This window comes from Sorex araneus, chromosome 4, assembly GCF_027595985.1.
Source record: "Sorex araneus isolate mSorAra2 chromosome 4, mSorAra2.pri, whole genome shotgun sequence".
Lineage (NCBI taxonomy): Eukaryota > Metazoa > Chordata > Mammalia > Eulipotyphla > Soricidae > Sorex > Sorex araneus.
The window spans coordinates 177,586,308-177,607,446 of record NC_073305.1 but is presented as its reverse complement, the minus strand read 5'-3'; the positions used below and the strand labels follow the sequence as shown (position 1 = coordinate 177,607,446).

Below are 21,139 nucleotides of genomic sequence, written 5' to 3'. Positions count from 1 at the left end.
ATAGCCAATCTCTCTATGTGGAGTATCTAAGATTGGGGTATGAGCACACAATGATTTTTATGGGCTATGTTCTTTCTCCATAAAAATACCAAAAATGATATTTGACAGCTGCCTTGGAATAAAACTACAGTCCCAGACTTGGTGTACTATTATATCTTTATTATTATTATAATAATACTCATTTTTTACTGCTCCTAAATGCAATTATAATTAAAACATTTTTGTGGATCACTAAAAGTATCATGAGCCCTGGGCTGTATGCCTAATGGATAAGTTCTGGACCAGAAACTCTTAACTTTTAAGCTACTCTGCATTCAATCCTAAATTAGGAGGAAAAAGAGACAACTCACAAAAAACTTCTGGGGTTTTCTCACCAGTAATAAAGATCTGCAATAAGAAAACCATTCTTTTACCTGTTAATAAAACACCAATAAGTTTGAATAACCCATCTTACTCTGCAGAAATACCTTTGACTTTCGAATGACCTTGAGTACTACAAGTACAGATGCAGCATATCAAATATGTATGATTCCAAGGAAGCTCTCTGGTTTTGCAAGTGAAAGGCCATAAAACTCTAACCCACCATGACATATTACATTTTAATTTTTTTTATTTTACTTTTATTAAAAAAGAAGAGGGCTGGGAAAAAATGGCAGGCGAGGACCCTGTGTTTAAAGATTGGGGTCTTCAATTCTTCCTACAGGCTCTGTAGCAAGGTTCCATATGTAATGGAGTGTAAGTTCAGGGTTGTGCGTCCTCCAAATAGCTTATAATGCGGTCGGAGGATAAGTTAAAGTACTTAGGAAAGCAAAAGTAAAATCATTGCCCAGATCTAAAAATAAAAGCCATATCCCTTTCCTTCCTCTGCCTTTTATCATGCATTATGGCTTTTCAAGTGCTCCCTACACAAGACTAGACTGAGATTTCACATCTTGAAAACTAGAAAGTTAAGAAGAACAAGAACTTTTCTGACCAATGAAAAGCGTTTCAAATATTACCTAGAAGACTAAGTCGTTAACATTAAAAGGCCCCTCAGGAAAAAATAACACACCAGGTCACACTGGGGTTCCCTCAGATGCATCTTCTGAAGTTTGCATTTTCTTTTCAATAAAAATGAATATGAATATGGCAACAAATTGCTTATTCTATCAAATAACTTACAAAATAGTTAAAAGCAAAAAAAAATTTGCCTATAGAGTACATATTTAAAAATTACCAACAAACCTAAATTCCGACTGTATCAATCTTTAAACTGGTTCCATACTGTTTTAAAAATCAAAACAGGGTTTTTTTACATGTCAATGGAAATAACAAAAGAAGAAAATGACTCACTTTTATAGCTGAAGTCTTCGCAGAGCTCTTACCCACAGGCTCCTAGCATCCGTCTTCACCTGCAACGGACAAATTAAACCATTTTTTACTCAAAGATTACTCCTCTAGAGTAACTTTAAAAGAAGAAGAATGAGATGATGGGGATAATTTTATTTTATGTATGGGGATAATTTTGTTTTACGTATTTTGTAATTTTATTTTTGAGGGGACATGGTCAAACTCAGGTGCTCAAGAGTCACTCTTGGTGGTGCTTGGGGGACCTTAAGCAACTCTGGGGATCAAACTGAGGTCAGTCCAAATTTCTCAGCACTTTGCCACTAAATACAGAATTGAGTTATGGTTGCACAGCACTAGATTAAAAAATGTCTGTTTACAGAGAAGGAAATAAGTCAACAGGGTAGCACTGTAGCACTGTCGTCCAGTTAGTTGTTCATCAATTTGCTTGAGTGGGCACGAGTAATGTCTCCATTGTGAGACTTGTTGTTACTGTTTTTGGCATATTGAATATGCCATGGGTAGCTTGCCAGCCTCTGCCGTGCGGGCGAGATACTCTGGGTAGCTTGCTGGGCTCTCCGAGAAGGACAGAGGAATCAAACCTGGGTCGGCCACATGCAAGGCAAATGCCCGATCCACTGTGCTATCACTTCAAGTCAAAAGGGTAAGAAGAGAAAGGGAAGCAATGGGTGAACAGGGCTTTGGTTATACCAGTGATATGGGTGAGTGGTACAGCCATTTGTCCCAAACACAGACTCAACACAACTCAGAATATGAGATCTAAGCTGCAACCACTGGAACTCTGTAATGTGCCTGTAAAGTTGAGGATATGACTGTTAAGGTGGGGATGAGGTGGGGGTGAGGAGAAACCTGGGAACACTGGTGGAGGGAAGTTGACACTGCTGGTGGGATTGTGTTGAAATCTTGTATGCCTAAAACTCAGCTACCAATAACTTTTTAAATCACAGTTCTTTAGCAGGTGCAGCCAAACACAAAGCTTCAGGACAAATTGTACACAAACTTTACAATGTGAGATCTGAAATTAAAATATGAAACATAAATTCTACATTTAAAAAGAGAGAGAAGTGTCTTTTTATTCCTAGTTTACTAAGGGATTTTCAATAATGAATTAATGTTTCATTTATATTGAATATGCTGTTCTATTCAGGCAATATTTATATACCAGTAGAGATTCTTATTACAGTCTTTTACTTATGAATGCAGATACTTAATCATTATTTAAAATATAATATTTTCTAACATAAAGCCAATGTTCTCACATTTTTATATTTATATATAATCCTCCTCTTCTCAGTCTTACTAAATATTTGTAGAATTTATCTTTTTCATGTCAATTTTAAAATGCATTAGCATAGAATTATTCATTTCAAAATGTGTATGTCCTTAGGAAAAATTATAGCTTTTGAAAAAATAAACTTATAATTGGTAATTTTGTGGGATTTTAGGAATTTAGCTTCATTCATCTATATGTGTGTAGATGTCACCACCTCCACAGTGAATAAGAAAGAAGTTTCTCTCTCATGAGTGGGATTAGAGACACTAACAGAAGGCCAAAGGCCAAAGAGACAGTCAGGTTTAATCCCCAGCACCCCATAGGGTCCTCCAAGCCCACCAAAAGTGATACCTGAGCACAAAGCCAAGAGTAAGCCCTGAGCACTGCTAGATGTGGCCCCCAAACAGAAAGAGAGTGAAAGGGAGATGAAAGGAGAGAGAGAAAATTGGGGACTAACAATAGCCAAAGTTATAGGTACTAGAGATTTTGTCTAGGGAACTGAGCTTACAGTAGGGGGTGTCTGGGAAAGGCCCACCACTGGTGGAAGGAAGCAGTCTCTGATGATCAGTGACATAGTGGAACAACACGTCACTGACATATAGGAACAGTTGCGTGCAAGGCAAGTGCTCTGTAAAGCATGACAAAAGAGTGTCATACCATCACGTATCATTAGCCCAGGAAAAGATCAACATTCAAAATTTGAAGCACAGGGATCAGAGAGACAGGAAGGGGGTTAAGGTGCTTGTCTGGCATGCAGCCAACCCTGATTCGATCTGTACTATCTCTCCAGCCCCAACAGGGCTGATTTTAAGTGTCAAGAAAGACTGGACACACAAGGGACAGTATTGTACCAGGAAAGTGCCACATATGCACCATAGGTGTCCAAGAGAACTTTAGCAATCACCAAGACAAAGATCAAAAAAGCTTTCAGGATGTGATGTTAGAATGTTATTGATGTCCAATCCTTGATTCTCCTTTTCACTTGAAATACTCAGAAAATCAAAGGCATCTTCAGCGTTCCATAGCACTAACATCAAGGACTTGCCAGAAACCTAGAAGAATGTGCCCTACTCGGGAGAGAACTGAAAGGAGACGAGCAGAACAGATTTCCTGTGACTTACCAGGTGGTTATGTTCTAACAAACCCACCTGAAGCTGAAATAATTATAAATCAAAAACTGCATTTGAGCCATAGAAACCACTGAACAACAGAGCCTGCCTTGGCCCACTTTAATCGCGCTGAGTACCCTTACACTGCGGCGTGGTGGAGAGTGTTGGCTGTGAACCCCGTTACTGATAACCACTGGTTATCAGTGGCTGATGAGTCTGCCACCGGCCGCCAGCATGACAAAAGAGTGTCATACCATCATGTATCATTAGCCCAGGAAAAGGTCAATATTTGAAACTTGAAGCACAGGAATCAGAGAGACAGGAAAGGGGTTAAGGTGCTTGTCTGGCATGCGGCCAACCCTGATTTGATCCCAGTGCCACGAGGGGTCCTGAGTACTGTCTGCTGCAGGGTAGCCCAGGTGAACCCCGATATTGCACCACATGCTTGAACCTCACACTGAACCACTGGCCCAGTTGGTTAAGAATCATGGGCAGAGTCCGTGGACCTCCTGAGTACTGAGTCAAGAGTAAGTCTTGAGCATAGCCAGGTGTGGTCCCCAAATAAAATATCTCAGACATATTTTGGGCAAATCTAGTCTGAAAACTCAACATTTGTTCAGTACACAGTTGTTTAGAATTATTAGACAAATATATGACTGCCATGAAAGAGATAAAAAATAATGAAAAGTAATATATACATGGAAACAAATTTGGACAACTCAATAGACAGTTTATTAGATTAAGTGAAATTAATTTGTTTATTGAATTACTGTGAGATAAGACCCTTACAAAGCTGCTCATGAGTGGATTTCAGTCGTACAGTATTACCCATCCCTCCACCAGGGTACATTTCCCAGCACCAGTGTCCCCAGGTTCCCTCCCTACCTCTCAGCCTGCCTCTGTGGCAGGAGCTTTTCTTCTCTCTCTCTCTCTCTCTCTTCTCTCTCTCTCCCTCTCTCCTCTCTCTCTGTCTGTCTCTGTTTCTGCCTCTCTCTCAATAGACAGTTTTCTTAAGTGTCATAAAGTTACTGAAACTCAACCCAAATAACAAAAGCTGAAAACTGAGTACATGTAGTTTCCTAGAAGAATTAGAATATTCCCAAAACATGTTAAAAGCTTTCAGGCTCTAGAGAAAAATGGTCCCCTCCCAGTTTGTCAGACTGACACAAGCCTGCTAACAAAACCTGGTACAGTACAAAGAGAGACAAGTAAGAGGTTCATTTTGTTTAGCTAAATAAAATGGACAGACATGAGAATGCTCAGAAAAGTAAAATTCGAATATACTAAATAATGACACTGTATGTTTTTAGTCAATTAAGTTCTATATAACCTCCCGGTAACCTAGACATACATAAAAAGGCAATTTAGCAAGACACTATTTTTTCTCTAAAAGTTAGGAATAAAAAAAAAAGATGCTTGGGGCCGGAGCGATAGTACAGTGGGTAGGGCGTTTGCCTTGCACTCGGCCGACCTGGGTTCAATCCCCGGCATCCCATATGGTCCCCCAAGCACCGCCAGGAGTAATTCCTGAGTGCAAAGCCAGGAGTAACCCCTGAGCATCGCTGGGTGTGACCCAAAAAGCAAAAAAAAAAACAGATGCTTACAGTGCAATAATAAGCAGCTGGATGACAAGGTTAAATAGCTAAAAACCCAAGAGAGAGCATCTGAAAAATACCCAATTGGAGACAGTAAAGGTGCCCTAGATGATATGAAAAAGAATATGTAAAAAGCACTGTTTGCCTCCAGCAGGACCAATGACCAGGTATTTTTAAGATGGAAGAGAAAACAGATGATGCAAAAATACATCATTCAGTGACTGTTGCCTATAGTAAAGAATCTATTTAAAGAATCTTTAGGATAATGGTTTTCTCATGAGAAATAATGAAAAATACAAATGTGCTTTTATGGAAAAGAGGGGGGAAAAAGCATTATCTAGCCAGGAAATTCAATAGGAGCTAAACTAATGAACTGACATTTTTTTGTAAACTATCATTATAGAAATGTAGGAACAGTAAGAGGCTTTTACAATCAGCAATGCTTATTTATAGGTGAATACTTGAAGGCCTCAGAAACTGTTACATAAATCCAAAATAGAACTTTTAGAAAAAAATGCATTAAGAATATTTGATCATCCGGCCTTTACTGCAAAATCCACTAACATATTGTATTCAGGACATTAAATACAAATAGAATCTGATGTTACCAAGAAACCCCAAAGCACTTTATGATTCCTTTGAAGGTTGGATAAATGTTATAAATTCTCATTGATGTTATATTTGTGAAAATAAAATGCTGCTGCACGTCATTGAATCACAGTGAAATAGGTCAGGTTTTATTGCATTTGGCCGAAGAACAATGCTAAAGTTATAGTTTGCTATAGATAGAGGCAAGGTGATGTTTAAAATAAGCTATATGTGCCAAACACAACCAATGTGAGTTTGGGAGTAAAAATAAACAAAATGTCAGGGTTGGTTTTATAATCAGGGACACTTCAGCCCAATGTGTCACCATGCCCTTCCAGCTACAGTGTCTGAAATAAGCTTACCTTGAATTTTTGACAACAGAAAAGAAACTAAAGACACTAAAAGCTATGTGTCCCTGGCCAGCAGAGAATCAATTCTAACTCTTCCAGAATGAATATTAATGAAAATCACCCACAAAAGAACCAGCTTTGCTCTTTATAAGTAGGATAAAATAAAAGAACTGTGAGCTTCAAAGGGCTAAATATCCAGAGATGCGAGAAATCTCTAAAAAAAAACCACAAGATGTTTAAAAGTCTACAAAGAATTGAATAGCACACCAGCGAACTACAGGAAGTGTTTAAGAGGAACAATCTAAGACCATTTGGAGCCAAACTTGATGAAGAATCACTAATTGAAGAAACCATATGTATAAATGTCTCAGAATTGAGGAGTGAAGGCACCTGAATGCCAGAGGAAAAAATAGATCTTGGGAAAAATAGACCTAGTAGATGGGGTTTAAATGAGGGAGAGATTAAAAAGCACATCTGGGAAATACTCTTCTACGTATGGTAATAACTCTACATGTGCTCAAAAAATGCCGGCTATCTGAACAAGGAGGCCTACAAAATCTGTTCTTAAGCATAAAATCTGCTTTCCCTAATTTCGTTGATAAAAACACTGTCAGAGGGTGGGAATTTATATAGGGGCTTCCAGAAATCACAGAACTTATGTGTAGAAGAATGTCATTCATAGAGACAACATTCCCCACCAAAGGAAAATTTTGCTATGTTCCTCCTGTCACTATCTAGAAAGTATTATTTGAACCAGCAACATGGGTGGTCAAACACACAGAAACAAAGCGAGTGTTTTTGAGGGATACACCATTTGTTCATGTACACCCCAAAGAAATGCCTGACATGTGAACCTCTCTGCATCCAGCTGCCACTTCCATTTGAAGACTTGAAGCAAGTAAGGACAACCATGGCCATAATAACCTTTTTAAACTGGATTTCCAGTCCACAGGCTCTGAATAACATGAGTCGGGCTAAGCTAGTTATTCATCATTTCCTCTCCCTGATTGGCCCACATGACCCACACCACACCAATCAGGGTCTGTGAGTTCTGATTTGAGTCCTTTACAAGAACGATTAGGCCAATAGACCTTTACCTGCTCTTCCACATACTATAGAGGATTTAGAGGTTGGAGCTGCTGTGGGCTTCCAATAAACCCATGGGATCAGAATATGTGCCCTCCTGGAGACATTCTCCTTCTGATGTGTGTGATTCTGTGTGTTTCTGAATTGTGAAACAGACTCCATGACTTCCATTGACTTGTTTCTATGCTTATGGGTCTGGGGATACAGCAGAGATAGAAGACCTGCATAAGACCAAGAGTCCAAGCCTTGGCACCACCCTACGAGCTGAGTGTATTCCTGGTGGCACTGCCATCTGTGAGCCCTGGTACCACAACCATGTGTGCAAGCTCCTGTGTGTGATCCCCCCTCCCCGCTTCACGCCCACCCCCCCATCATGGGGGGCAACAAAGGGAAGTGAAGGGAGAAACAAAGAAAGAAAAAAAAATAAATCCAACTGTAGAGTGGATCTGTTTGGAGATGCATTTTAAGAAGCTTGTTGCTTTGCCTGCAGGAGGCCCAGGTTCAATCCATGGCATTGCATAATGCCCCATTTCACTGGGCGTGACCTCTAAACAGCTCTCCTCTAAATAGCTCCAAGGCACCTCCAGGTGAGGCGCCAATGCAAAAAAATTAATAATGAATAAAAATAATATGTTTAGTGAGATTGCTCCATGTTGCTTAGCTAACTAGGCAATGCAATTGTTTTTACAGATGGACAGGATCCTATTGCATTGTCACTGAATGCTTTATGGCTTATTTATAGGCTTGACCTCTGGAAACTTAGGCTATTTGTCCCTCGGTTTTCATTTTATTCATTCAACAAGCTTATAGGGTCGGGTGTGGATAACCAACCATATTCCTATTCTCATAGACATGGCCAATGGCAGGCATTTTGCTTCCCCTATAAACTCGTCAATTCCATTTCTAATGTGCTATCTTTATTGCTTTGGAAAAAAAATTAGTTGGTCTCTATCACCTAAAACAAAATTCAACTTTAGAACTGAAAAGTGGAATCTGTGGAGAGGATACACAGATCTTTGGGCCCTAGAGATAGTACAGTGGGTAGGCTACTTTCAATGCCCGTGGCCAGCTCTGCCATCCCATATGGTTCTCCAAGCTTACCAGGAGTGCTCACTAAGTGAAGATCCAGGGCCACATGGGCTATGAGGCTTTTGATTAGAGAAAAGTGAAAGATAACAAAAATTGCATACTGCATAACAAAAACTCCATGGACTAATGAGTATGCCATTTCCCACTGGTTTCTTTTTAAAGTGACTAACAGCTGACATAATTATTGACAAATTTCAGGCTAAATTTAATCAGAGGTGAGGAGTTCTAGCAAGTGGCCTCTTCCCCTAGATCTCTCTCTCTCTCTCTCTCTCTCTCTCTCTCTCTCTTTCTCTCTCTCTCCTCCAATTCTATAGCAAAGAGGGTCTGCTCTCTAGCTAAGAAAAGTTAATCCAATGAAACTGGGGAGTCCAATATCACTTTTTTTTCTTTTTCAGTGCTGGAGGTGACAATGGACAAAAATATAAAGTATGAATGACTTTGATTTAAGGGCCTATATGGGTGGCAGGATGACAAAGAAAAATACCAAGACTTCCCCAGACAGCAGCTGTCTTTGAAGTGACCAGGGGTAGGAGCAAATTATGGGTACTCTAACAATTGCCTCATTTACTCCCCTATCACCCAAGCAGCTGTGCTCCTCCTGATGTCCCTTGAACTCATCTAACACCAGGCCATGGGTGACATGGCAGGCCTAGGCCATGAGGATCCAGAAGCGACCAGGTTAGATGGGTCCTTACTCAGCAGGGAATTTCAGCTAGGTGATGAACTGTTATGAATTTACAATACCCAGAGATAGCTGAGTTATAGTGTGTGTGTGTGTATGTGTACACACGTGGCATATGCATGTGTGAGCATAGACAGGCCATGCTCAGGAGCTCCTCTTGGCTTTGTTCTTCGAGGTCACTCACTGCAGGTGGTTCTGGGGGTTAATCATATGTTGTTGGGGATGGAATCACAGTTGATCACATGCAAGGCAAATGCTTTACCTCTGGTACTATCTCTCCAGCTTTTTAGTATACTCTTTAAAGCATATAAATAGAGGTCTGAGCAACAGTACAGCAGGGAGTGGGCTTGCCTTGCACATAGCCAGTCCAGATTAGATCCCTGGAACCCTATATGGTCCCCTAAGCCCACCAGAAGTATCCCTGAGTGCAAAGCCAGGAGTAGGCCCTGAGCACTGAGGGCATGCTCCCTTCAAACAAAAACTACAAACAAAAGAGAAAGCATAAAAATAATATAACCCTAATATTATAATTGGAGCCTCGGTAACATCACAGTAGAGGTGTATAATGGGTAAGTCAAAACTTTCCAAAGACTCTCAAGTCCCAAAAAATAATGGTGAAGAAAGGCAGAGGTGAAAGTTACTAAGATTTGGGAGAATCTATACTTAGTAAAGTGGAGGAAGCCACAAGAATAGATAGACATCTCTAAGCAGGAAAAATATTATAAACAACAAATTTTGCAGGTATTGCTACCATAGATAATGGTAAGATACATTAGTGTCCAAGAACTTATTCAACTTAGATCAGTAAAGACGAACAATTTAGAATGTGCTAGCAAAAATGTAAAAATGCACAATGTGAATAGATTCTGGTAAAGAGAAACCAGATCTCTCTCTCTTTTCCTTATTTCATATCTGCTGTGTTCAGGGCTTACTCCTGGCTCTATGTTCAGGGATAACTCCCGGAGGTACTCAGGGGACCGTATGTGGTGCCAGGGATCAAACCCAGGTTGGCAGCATGCAAGGCAAACACCATGCCCTCTGTACTATCATTCCAGCCCCAATACCAGTTCTTTTATTCCAGTTATTTGCTTAGCTAATATTTTGGGAGAGGTGACATAAAACTAAATTTGTGCTGTCTATAGCAAAATAGACACACACATATATACACACATATATATACACACACAAGTCTATGTAAACCAGATTTATGTAAAAACTTTACATTTATTCAGGCAACATATGGAAATAGTTGTTACATCACTTTAGAAAGTTATATTTAGAATGGTAATTTCCTTTCACTGTAGACCTTTTTTCTCCAACCTTTCTATATAAAACAAATCTTGGACATACAAGTGTCTTAGAAGTGAACTACCAAATGTAGTACAGAGTTTAATTTAATATCCATCTTGAGGTGATTCCAGGGAATTTTCAAATTTCGGACAATTGGGAGTGTGCCTTCTATGAATCACATACATTCACTGCCCAGACTGATCCAGCTACACCTTCCTCACCTAGGGAATCCTGGAAACCTTTGGTTTTGCTAATGTGACCCGCTTCTACTTTTAAGAAGAGGAGAAATGGGACAAGAGCCAGGAGGATTGGTCCACGGTTGGAAGCCTGCCTCAAGGGCTGGGGGAAAGAGCAGTTGGGATAGAGAAGGGACCATTATGACAATGATGGCTGGAAGGGATCACTCTGGATGGGAGATGTGTGCTGAAAGTGGGTAAAGGACCAAACATGATGGATACTCATTGCAAACCATAATGCCCCAAAAGTAGAGAGGGAGGAGAAAGAGAGAGAAGAGAGAGAGAGAAAGAGAGAGAGAGAGAGAGGGAGGGAGAAGAAGAAAACTTTGCGGGGTGGGGTGGGGTGGTGTCAGGAGGGACATGGAGAATATTGGCGGTGGGAAATGTACACTGGTGGAGAGATGGGTCTTGGAACATTGTATAACTGAAACCCGATAGAGTAAGTTTTATAAGTGTATCTCACAGTGATTCGATAAAAAAAATAATAAAGTAAAAAAATATTTTTAATGAGGAGAAATGGTAAAATCAAATTATGCAGCCAGGAGGAAACAGGAAGGTGATAATTGACTATGTAAAGAAAACATTGTTTTCAAAACTATTTCAGGGACTATGAAACTTAACAGATAATTTTTTGTCATATTGTTGGTTCCTGTTGCAGAAAATAATTATTATTTTCTTTATTCTATCTTGTAAGTTTAGATTACATTAGATTAGGTCAATCATGTATTTTAATTGGAAAATGAATTTCAATTCAAGTAAATAATAGATATGATTTCTCGATCCAAATTTTATAATCAGACTGATAGTTTTTGTTTTTTATTTTTGTTTGAGGTCACAACCAGCAGTACTCTGGGACTACTCTCAGATTTGTGCTCAGAAGCTGGTCACTTTTGGCTTTGCTCAGAGGGCTATGAAGTGGGAGGGACTGACAAAATCTCCCAGGGAAAGCATGTGCTCAGACCACCGAACCAATTCCCCAGCCCCCAGATTAATATTTCTTCAGATTCTGTGATTGTGTACTCTTACACCAGACCCTTGGATCTAAACAAGTTACAAGAGGATGGACACTGAATCATGTGATATTTAACAAACCCAGAGCAAAGGGCAGGACTGGAATTCCAAATATGCTACAAATACACTCTATTGCCACTAATTTCACTATGAAACCAAGACAGCATCAATGAAATGACTGAAATAGGATACCTACTGTCACAACATTAGTGGAAACAAAACTTTACAATCTAAAAGTTAGCAAGAATTGGGTCAGGGCAATAGGACAGTGGGCAGGGTATCTGCCTTGCATGTGGCCAACCCGGGTTCCATCCCTGGTATTCCATGTGGTCTCTTGAACCCCTCCAGGAGTGATCCTTGAGCAAAGAATCAGGAGTAAACCCAGAGCACTGCTGGGTGTGGCCCCAAAACCAAAATAAAGAAATAAAAATTCAGCAAGAAATATTTCTGTAGCATCTGTTTGCCACAGGAGGCCAGGGGAGACTGCGTTTCTTCTTTTTTTCTTTTTGGGTCCCACCCAGCGATGCACAGGGGTCACTCCTGGCTCTGCACTCAGGAATTGCCCCTGGTGGTGCTCAGGGGACCATACGGGATGCTGGAAATTGAACCCGGGTTGGCCACGTGCAAGGCAAACGCCCTACCTGCTGTGCTATCGCTCCAGCCCCGAGACTGCATTTCTTTAGGAGAGAACAGCATTCTTGATGAATCATACTTGGTGATTATTCACATATATTTATTTTTTGTATTTTATTCTTTTGTCTGGGTGCCATGCCCAGTGGTGCTCATGGCTTTACTCTTGGTTCTGTGCTCAAGCTATCATTCCTGGCATTGTTCCAGGGACCTTTCATGGTTGTTCTCGCACTGGAACTGGAGCTGACCATATGCAAGGCAAGCGCCTCATTACCCGGATGCTTTCTCTGACCCTAACATACAATTTGCCCCTGAATAACTGAGTGGTGTGACCTCAGATCAGTAGCGGTCTAACAGTGTTTTATCTGTGTTTTAATTAGTATCACTATCATTATATATGGTGCTGGGGATCAAACCCACACTAGAAAAACAAATGTTCTACCACTGTGCCACACCGCAGCTCGAGAAGCAGGGTCCTCCCTGAGAATCCAGATCAGTAATGATTCAACATTTTTACAGCTGCCAACACATGAAAATAGGAAAATACTTCACAGACTGCTACGGCTGAAACAAAAATAATGATTAACCTACAGTTGGGGGTCTAGGTTGTGTGCTGAATTATAGATGAATGGATCAAGAAGTGGTACATATACACAATGGAGTACTATGCATCTCTAAGAAAACAAAATCATGCCATTTGCATAACATGGGTGAAACTAGAGGATATCATGTGGAGCGGCCTGAGTCAGAAGGAAAGGATAGATACCGGATGATCTCCCCATGGGTAGGAGTGCCACAAAGGTCCAAAGGCAGCATAGTGGGGGGACTTGCAAGTGGCTGAACCGGGTTTGATCCCCGGCATCCCATATGATCCCCTGAGCACCACCGGGAGTAATTCCTAAGTGCAGAGCCAGGAGTAACCCCTGAGCCCTATCGGGTGTGACCCAAAAAGGAAAAAAAGAAAAGAAAAGAAAAAATACTGGAACAGAAAAACACGACCCATAGTAAGTACCCTTCTTAATTGCAGGAGAAGCCAGAGGCAGGCTCTGACTTAGGTTTGGACTGAGTTAGGTTTGGACTGGCTATTCAAACACGGGGACCCACAGATGGCAGCTAATAGAGTTGATGGCAGGGGAATTTGGGGGGATTTTGAGGAACATCTATTTGGGGGGTTATAAGAGGCTCAATCCTCTTCTGGATGTAATGGGCCAACAGTGAGTATCTGAGAAGAATAGGGAAGGACAGAATTAAGACAGTCTTGGGGTGCTGAGACACACCCGGTGATTCTCAAGGGTTATTCCTGGATCTGCACTCAGAAATTACTCCTGGTAGTGCTCAGGGTACCATATTGGATGCTGGAGATGAAATCCAGGTTGGCGGCATGCAAGCAAGTGCTCTATCTGCTGGACTATAGCTCCATCCCCCTAGAACTAAGTCATTTTGTGGAGGAGGGCCTTAAGAGCCCAGCGAGAGACAGTGAAGTTGGTCAATATCTCACAGCACCATCAGCCAACGAGGTGCAAAGTGTAGGACACCCGGCTATGTAGCATCACAGGAAAGCTTTGGCTTCAGCCTCAGGAAACTATGGAACAAGCCCCAGTTCCTGCACTGTCTACACAGCAGGAATCACTTTCCTTCTTTAAGCCGTAGTATAAATGTGTAAAATGAGCAGGTTGTACAAACTCGCCAAGGACCCATCTCTAAAGGGGCTAATTCATTAACACGCTTATAACCATGTAACCTAAACTATAACAAATAAGTTAAGGAGCTCATTCTTCATAAAATAACCAGCCACTCTGTCTGATGGTAGCCAATTAATACAGAATAAAAATTTAGAACTGGATAGATGCCATTTTATTGCCTGGGTTCATGGTCTGGGTTGGATTTCTAACATGAATTACTCTCTGGTTGCCTCCAGTCCTACTTCCATCCTGCTATCTAGATGGCAGATGGGATCCGGTGATGTCTTTGCTTTAATCCCTCAAAGAATCCCTTCCCCGATCCCTCCCCCACCACCACTACACACTCTCCCTTCTGTTGTCTTGCTGTCTGGGTGAACGACTACTCAGTCCAGCTCGGGAAGTCCGTTGTCAACAGTTTCTGCCTCAATTACTGCTTCGCTGAAATTCTAACTGCAAAATTACTTCTCAAAAGAAAGGAAAAAATCAAGAAAGAGAAACTATTTTCTATCAAAGCATAAACAAGGGTCAAGTCAATCCTTTAGATATAACTACTCTCTACTCTGGTGATACATGTATTCGTCATGTCCTAGTTTTCAAAAGGGCACCCAATTCAAAAATACTGTCTGTACACAGGGACTTTGTCCAAGCACTTCTCAGTAGCAATAATGAGAATCTTGTGGCTGAGTTAGAATACACTAAAGTGAATTCCTTTCACTTTTTGAGGTGTGTATAATGTAAGTGAGAACCTTCCCCAAAGAAATGGGCTTTCCAGAGGAAGTGAAGAAAGAACATAAATAACATTTCCCCATTCATTAAAAGAATGGTATTCAATGATGTTTACACAAGTGGTTCTCACTCTTTAAACACAAGTCTAAATATATTTTAAAAGCTGTATGTAAAGCAACAATTTACTGAAGTCAAACCACAAAGAAATTTCAAGAATGCATGTAGATTATATAATTCTATTTCCTTCTATGTAATAAGACTTATAATGACTTACTTTTTTTTTTTTTTGGTCAGCTTTTGACATTTACTTAGAAGAATTTTGACACATAAAATAATTTGAAAAATTTTGTTTCAGTCCACTTAAGTTTCTAGGTAAGCTGTAACATCGGAAATGCCAAACCCCTAGGGTTTATGTAACAGAGAGGCTCTTGTAGGCCAGTATTCACTTCACATTACAACTCCCATTGGCTTCCTCTCAAACCTGATAATTGTCCTGTTCCCTTGATACTCTTACTAGGTTTCATTTCAGGAATCTTTGCTGTGGAATCCCAGCAAGAGAGAGGGAAGGGTGATGAGAAGAAAGGCTTAAGTAAGAGTCAGTGAGTGTAAGATCAAGGGGAGGGGTGTGTGTGTGTGTGTGTGTGTGTGTGTGTGTGTGTGTGTGTGTGTGTGTGTTGGGGGCAATTAGAATAGTAGGGTGGGAAGAGCTGGGATTGGGAAGAATGACATTCAAAACCAGTGTGAGAAGGTATAAAACCTTGGTTGTCTGAAGGTAACCAAGTTAACTTACCGGAATTTGGGTCAAAACAATATTATATTAAGCTTAAAAGATTAATACATTAATTTATTAATTAATAAGTTAAGGGTCAGTGTCCCTTAATTTATCAAGGGATTCCTTAATTTATTTGGGGATGGGGAGGAAAAGAAATTCTGAAAACTCAAAAGGTCATCATGGTCAACAGTGATGCTTTCTTAACAGCTGGAAAGAAAGGGGCTCACATTTCTTCTACGGGAGAAGAAGGGGAACATTCTCTCATTATTAAACAAAAGTTGCCAAACTAGAAAATCCCATAGTCTAAATAATAGCATTCATACTGTAAAGGGCTAACGCACTATCTGGTAGGCTGCAAAATGTAAAACCATGAAAAACCTCAGAATAAAACCCTCAAAAGGGAGGAAAATATGAAAGACATAGAAAACTGGTCCAAAAGGTCTAAAAATCCATGGGGCTGGTGAGATAGCACAGAGAGTAGGGCATTTGCCTTGCATGCGGCTGACCTTGGTTTGATTCCCAGCATCCCATATGGTTCCCTGAGCATCGCCAGGAGTAATTCCTGAGTGCATGAGCCAGGAGTAACCCCGGTGCATCACTGGGTGTGACCCAAAAAGAAAAAAAAAGTATAAAAATCCATTTCCTAAAGTTGCAAATGAAGAATCCATATATTTTCATAGGGAGAAAATATCTTTAATTAGACAAGACCTTAGATGATATAACCAAAATGAATAAGGATTAGGGTGAAATATTAAATGAGAGTATAAATATAATATTATGCAAATAAAATCCAAATCTAATGCAAGTGGAGTGTGAACTAAGAAATGAAGCCATCAGAAAAACCTCCTTCATGTAGCAAAACCCAATGACCAGGGATGGGATATTTTTTCCCCCTAGGGATATATTACTTAGTACATGATTTGGCTTCTTGGTGAACAATTTTGCATACTGGCTTTCATTAAAAACAATCCTCAGAGGAAACAAACATTCTAAATTTTACTATAAGAGCAAATGGAACAGTGTGAAACCACCCTACTGCAGTTGACATCCCACAGGAGGGTGTCACAGGTAGACACTGACCCTCAGGAGACCTAGGGGGTTTCCAGATATGGGACTTTTTGTGTTAAAACTAGGCACTGTCACTGCATCACTGTCATCCCCTTTACTAGGCAAGTCCTGGGAAAACCAGAATAGTTTTTCATCTTTTTTGTAGGGGAACAAAGAAAGGCCACTAATATCTTCATTTTTGCAGAGCAAAAGTTCAACAGATGCTTTGTTTATTTATTATAGTGTCAGAATTGGAACCCAGGACTTCAGACACAAAGATTAGTGCTCTGCTGTCGAGCTTCTCCCTGGCCTTAGGAGATGCTTGGGGAAAGAAATACAGTGGTGACAACCAGCATGGAGAGAACAACTGTTAGTAGTAACCACCTTTACACAATCCAATTCCTCTGCTTGATTTCCTCTCCTCTCAGACAATTTCATTTTTAATTAGACAGGTTAGATTTTCAAAACACTATACCCATTTTGAGTGAAAGGAGCCGAGTCTTATTTGCGGCGACTAGCAGCTAACAATGAGAATATTTCAAAATGAGAAAAACCCAGGGCTCCAAACAGGGAAGCTAACTGAAAAACTGATGAAACCAGGGAATTTTATCTTAACTTTGATTTGAGAGCCAGAGTATAAACAAAACCAAGGACAGGAAGATCTGTTCCTTTGTCTGGTGGCAGTGTCTGTGCTCTCGTGAAGACTGATGGGTATAGGAAAGAACAGAGGAAGCCTTCAACAGACCAAAAAAAAAAAGGTGGGGGGGAGGGTGGACCAAATAAGCCAAGTGAATCATGTAAATAGTCTGGCAGATGCTTTGTATACTGATGTTTCTGGTGGGCCAATACCCCAGCCCCTCCAGGGAGAACCTGCTTAGAAGACGCCCTGTCTGTGAGTCTTACTACCCTGAATTTCCCAAAAAGCCAGCAGTGACCTCTGAATATTGAGATGTTTCATGCTCAAACCATGGATTGCATTAAGCAAACAAGCAAAAAATTCTAAACAGGGCTTCTTCTCACAGAATACTTTGATGTCTAATAACCCGGAAGGGGGATTCGTATCTGCAGGTAAGTGTGTGAGCTGGTTTTGTGTGTGTATCTTTAAGGAGAATACAAAGTTTAAGTATGCTGGTTCACAGCTATTTGCACAGGAAACCATTAACTTATCTACAAATGATAACACAACCATGAAAGATGATAATTGTTTCATTCCCATCAACTAAAGAATGCCCTCTTTTAACACCAAGAAGCTACAATATTTACTTAAAATTTAAAAAAAGATAAGAAAAGAAAGAAACCACCTAGTTCTCCCCATGGCAAGTTATGAGCTACGAAGTCCATAATTAAATCCGTTGAGTATACAAAATGTAGACACTGTCCTTCACACATTTAGCAACTCAACGAGTACATAGGCTCCTTGTAAAGTTGCTAAATTAACTGTGTATCTTAAACAGCCAGAGTCTAGAAGCTGACAAAATCCAAAAATATCACAGTCATAAGTCATTGAACATGGGTCTGAAGATGACTAACATATTTGAATTCAAGAAAGAAACTTTAACAAAATGTAGTTCCAGAGATGCTAAGCTGCTGAGCTCTTGCTTCTATAAGTGAAGACAGCTGAAATTAGAAACATTAAGGACAAAATTAGACCCAAACAGACATGTTTCTCAATTCTTTTGAACTACAAATCACAGAGAGTTGATTCATGAAGTCCAAAACAAAAACCAACAGAGTTATAATTCCATGGGAATGTCTACCCATAGTTTGTGTGTCTTTTACTGCAATTACAAGACTCCTCAAATTCTTATTCAACTATTTCAATGTCATAGATTGAAAGTGAAATTTGCCGTATATAAGTTGTCACAACTCTTCAGAAGTTTCCAAAAGGCAGTGAAATTAAAATGCACTAGAGTAAATCTAATGGAATAATGTAAAACATCTGTGTGAAATTCAAAATATTCTATAATAAATCTTTTATGGGTAGCAACAATACCTGCCTACATTTTCCTTTGCTTCCCACTAAAGTCTCTACTAAACATTCAGATAAAACAGGATTGAGAACTAATTATTTTTTTTCCAGGAAAAGAATCACTCAACTCCTTAAAAACCCAGTTGTTTTAAGTTTTGGCCTAAGAAAAATTCTCCGAAGTCTCTGGAAGGATAATATCCCATAAGTTCTTACCCAGCCCTATCCTGAAGTCAGTTACAAACCAAGATGTTAGTGTTTGTGATAAACCCCAAACACAGCAATGATGACATAACTCAAGGCATTCACTGTAGTCTCTACAAAATAAAGATTTACTGTTCAATAGTTTCATTTCTTTAATTATTTCTCTTCCAGAATTAGTATCAGAGTCTGGAACTGAATATTAATTTTTTCCATATGTTTGAACTCAAACTACTAAATCTAGTGAGGGAGAAATTGATTTATTGTTTCAGAAAAATATTTTTTAAGGTTTATTTCTAGCCCTTTATTATTTTTAAAGGAGGCCTCCTAGGAGCTCTGCATTTTCCAATATAGCATTGAACGCGGCTCTGTTACCTAAGTCAGTGGCTGGCTGGTGGAGGACTCACTCTTCCTTCTGAGCTTCCTGTTTTGTTTTTTCCAACTATGACTTAACATTTCACTGAATCCATCCAAGGTTCCCTAGACAATCTCAGGTGACACATTTTTCCAACACTAAGAAACTGTTTTTTGTGTGTGTGTGTGTATGTTTTTGGTTTGTGGGTCACATCTAGGAGTGCTCAGAGGTTACTCTTGGCTCTGTGCTCAGGGATCAGGGGATCATATGGGGTATCCTGGCCTGCAGGGCTCAGGCTATCATAAGGGGTATCAGGGATTGAACCTGGGTAGGCCTCATGCAAGGCAAGAACATTACCTTCTGTGCTGCTTCCAAGGCCCTACCTTTCCTTTTTGAATCAAATGGCTTCTGAATACTGCGGGGAGGGCAGGCAGGGGCAGGGACTGTGCTGGCCAGGCCTGCTGTATTCCAACCCCTTGGTGTTGCTCGCTGCTGCAAGCTTCACACTTATTCACCCCTGCAGCCTTCTAACGCACCCATCCATGCTCTCTTGGAAAAGAGCCCCCTCTTCACGGCTGAAGGAGGGCATCGGGAACTCTCTCTTAGCCATGTATAGATCCAACTCTGGCTTACCGTGTAGGTTCCAGGAGAGAATGGCCAGCCATGATAAGCAGCACTTTGTCACCAGGACTCTCCTTCTAGACATTTCTCCCCCAGGTGAATGCTTCTGCCCCCACTCACTGATGAATGGAACCTACTCAGACTAAAACCCATCTCTCTGCACCCCACCGAGCCCCCTCTTTCTGCTAGCACCATCTGCCTCACTCAAGGACATGGCTGACGGTCATTCTGGATCTTCTTTATCCTCATCATCTCACTCCTGCTGCTTCTCTTTGGCCACTGAGATGATGGAGACACAGGCCAGCATGCCCCCAAGCCTGATGACCTGCAGGCTCGCCCCTCCAACGGCCTGGGGAATGGCCTCACGCCTCTGTCTTGGCCACCAGCCAGCATGAAACGCTCCAGTGGCTTCTGTCCATCACCATCCTCAGTCAATTCCCTCAAGCCCAGCACTGCAGGTGGGACAACCCCTGGCATGTGTGGCTGCTTCTGCCCAGATGCGTTTTTCCTAGGCCCGACCTACTGTCTGCTCTGCTGGGTGACACGGCAGGACATTCACAGACTCTCTCCCCTCCCCTCGAGACTCAGCTCGTCCACCAGGTTCCTCCTTCAGAAAGGCACCTCCAAATACGAAGGCCATGGGGACCCCTCCTTTTGCTTTTTCCTCCTGAGAACTGTGACCTCAGGGGCAGACAAACCTGGTCTCCTCTCTGGGCTCTCGTGCCCGGAGTCACTATTCAAGAATGTGAAACTGAATTAGTAAGTCTTCAAAGCAGAGCAAATCCATTCTTTAGTTGTTCCCAGATGTGAAGTCTGCTTTTTTGGCCTAGTGAAAATAAATAATGGAAGTTGGAAGACAAAAAAAAAAAAAGCATTGCATAAGGTATTTTGAGAGAATGGTTCAAGAGCCTAACTAAAGAATTAAGTCATTAACAAAACATCAACTGTGTTAGAAAAGGGAAATTCAAGTGAAATCATTAGCAGCACAGGCGACTTCAGTTGTTGACACCTTCTAGCTAGAAACCAGCTGGCTTCCTCAGAGCCATTTTGGTACGTGAAACCCACGATTAGTGATCCATCTCATTTTATAGCAAAATAAAGTCTGCAAGCGTCACCTTGAAAACGCTGCTTTGGGAGAGAGTTTCTCCTTTTCATGCCATTTCCCATATTGCCTCTGGAACCAACCATCCGCACCCCAATAGATAACAGTGTTTGTGTTACAATGAGGAGCTTAAGGAACGGTTCTCTGGGCTTCAGTGGGCCACTTCCTGCAGTCAGAATTGCAAAGCAGAGTGCAGGAATTGGTGGACTGTGAAGCTTCGATGCAAAGAAATAGCCAAAATGACTGCAATCTGGTGGTGACAAAGGCAGGCCTGGACCCAAGAGTCTTGGAGAGTCAGATCCCACTTCTGAGAGCAGGAAAAGGCAAATGTGAGGAAAACACCAGCAAGCAAAATGCCTTACTCCGATGGGTAGCGATACA

At 40.9% G+C, this 21,139-nt stretch overlaps 1 protein-coding gene across 1 annotated transcript in view; it reads right to left on the bottom strand.

The window, feature by feature from the left end:
- PLEKHG1 (pleckstrin homology and RhoGEF domain containing G1) overlaps positions 1-21,139 on the bottom strand; it is a 289,773-nt gene that overhangs the window by 220,929 nt on the left and 47,705 nt on the right. Inside the window, exon 2 of the mRNA XM_055135924.1 lies at positions 1,333-1,391. The gene's annotated coding sequence lies outside the window, so the exon portion shown is untranslated. The remainder of the gene's footprint in view (positions 1-1,332; positions 1,392-21,139) is intronic.